This window comes from Palaemon carinicauda, chromosome 14 (genome assembly GCF_036898095.1).
Source record: "Palaemon carinicauda isolate YSFRI2023 chromosome 14, ASM3689809v2, whole genome shotgun sequence".
Classification (NCBI taxonomy): Eukaryota; Metazoa; Arthropoda; class Malacostraca; order Decapoda; family Palaemonidae; genus Palaemon; species Palaemon carinicauda.
The window spans coordinates 134957884-134960383 of record NC_090738.1 but is presented as its reverse complement, the minus strand read 5'-3'; positions in this window follow the sequence as shown (position 1 = coordinate 134960383).

Genomic DNA, 2500 nt, shown 5'->3' with positions numbered 1-2500 from the left:
GTTAAATATAAACATGTAATTGTCACCCTTATGTGATCCCTTGGTTGGCATATAAATAGCTGTGTTCTGTAAATAAGGTTAGTTGTTCGGGATCTGTCTTCGTATTAATTCCTCCCCCACTCTTGTTGCTACATGTAGGTATAAGTGTATGATTGCATACATTTACATATACTTACATAAACAAATGTTCGCACACATCGAGACTATACATGCCTTCATGTAAACTTATAAGCTTATATCCATGCCATCATCATTATCCTCATCATCATCATCAGCCGTAACAAGTCCACTGCAGATCAAAGCCCTCGGAAATGTCCTTCCACTTACGTCTGTTTATGGTCTTTCTATGCCAGTCTTTGCCAGACGGGGGTTCGAGTCCCACTCAGACTCGTTAGTGCCATTAGTGTCTGCAACCTTACCATCCTTGTGAGTTAAGGTTGGGGGGTTTGGGGGGCCTATAGGTCTATCCTTTAAGACGTCAGCAACCACTGCCTGGCCCTCTCTTGTCCTAGCTTGGGTGGAGAGGAGGCTTGGGCGCTGATCATATAACATATGGTCAGTCTCTAGGGCATTGTCCTGATTGCTAGGGCAATGTCACTTTCCCTTGCCTCTGTCATTCATGAGCGACCTTTAAACCTTTAAACCTTTAAATGTTCTTAGTTCATTAAACCATCGTCTCCTCTTCCTTCCCCTGCTTCATTTGCAATCTCTAGGGACCCATTCTATTATTCTTAATATCCATCTATTTTCTATCATTCTCATTAAATGGCCTGACCATGTCCACTTCATTGGATATACCGTATATACATACTTCCATTCGTGGACAAATATACATACACAACTGTACACAGATGCATGCAAAATACACAGAGCCTCTAGGAAATCTTCCAGGATATGCCCGACGTATCACAGGCGCCCCCAGAGAGGAGAGGCTTTTGGAATATTCAAACATATCCTCCTGAGTTCCTTCTTCTCTCTCTCTCTCTCTCTCTCTCTCTCTCTCTCTCTCTCTCTCTCTCTCTCTCTCTCTCTCTCTCTCTCTCAAACATGTGCATTCCGGTGAAATTAGTGTCTTGTAGAATGTGTATCTTCTATTTTTGTTTGAATTTGTAAATATGTAGAGAAATCATCCTCTGGAAATGTAAGAACATATACGTGAGAGCACGCACACACTCACAAACACATGCCCCCCCACACACACAAGCACGCACACAGATATATATATATATATATATATATATATATATATATATATATATATATATATGTATGTATGTATGTGTATGTATATACATATACATATATATATATATATATATATATATATATATATATATATATATATATATATTTATATATATATTTATATGTATATATATATATATATATATATATATATATATATATATATATATATATATATATATATATATATATATATATATATATATACACCCACCTTTGATAACAAAATATATATTCTCCCTATAAAAACCCAAATGAAAAAGAGAAAGATAACCATATTTGATAATTCTTCCATACTCTAAGCATATAAGTATTAAATTTCTGCCTGACCCTTTGCCCACCTCAAAAAAAAAAAAAAAAAAAAAAAAAAAAAAAAAAAAAAAAAAAAAAGGGCTCATCCTCATATCGTAACGAAGAAATATAGTTTTCCCATTACTATATTTCCCCAAAAAATTTTAATCAACAGAGAGGTCCCTTCCACTTGGCCCGCCTTAATTGCTTCGGGCAGTAATAGATGTCCTCGCCAATAGATAGTTTATCGGGGCTTTCAACTTCAAACTTTTACATTTGTCATCAAAAGATAAAATTCCTTATTGGCTTTCGCAAGTAAGTGGCGCTTGCGTATGAAAGAACTAATTGAAAGCATTTTCTCATTCCGTTTTATTCAATGTCTGTTCTCTTGCTTGAGGGTACACTCAGGTTTAAAAGGCTTTTAAGGCCACTCATGAATGGAAGAGGCAAGGGATAATGACATTGCCCTAGCAAGCAGGACCATGCCCTAGAGACTGACCATATACATATACATATATATACATATATATATATATATATATATATATATATATATATATATATATATATATGTATATATATATATATATATATATATATATATATATATATATATATATATGTATATATATATGTGTGTGATTATATACATATATATAATTATATATATATATATATATATATATATATATATATATATATATATATATGTATATATATATATATGTAATTATATATATATATATATATATATATATATATATATAATTATATATATATATATATATATATATATATATATATATATATATATATATAATTATATATATATATATATATATATATATATATATATATATATATATATATATATATATATATATATATATGATCAGTGCCCACGCCCCATCTCCATGCAAGCCCAGACCAGCGGGGGCCAGGCAATGCTTGCTGATGACTCAGC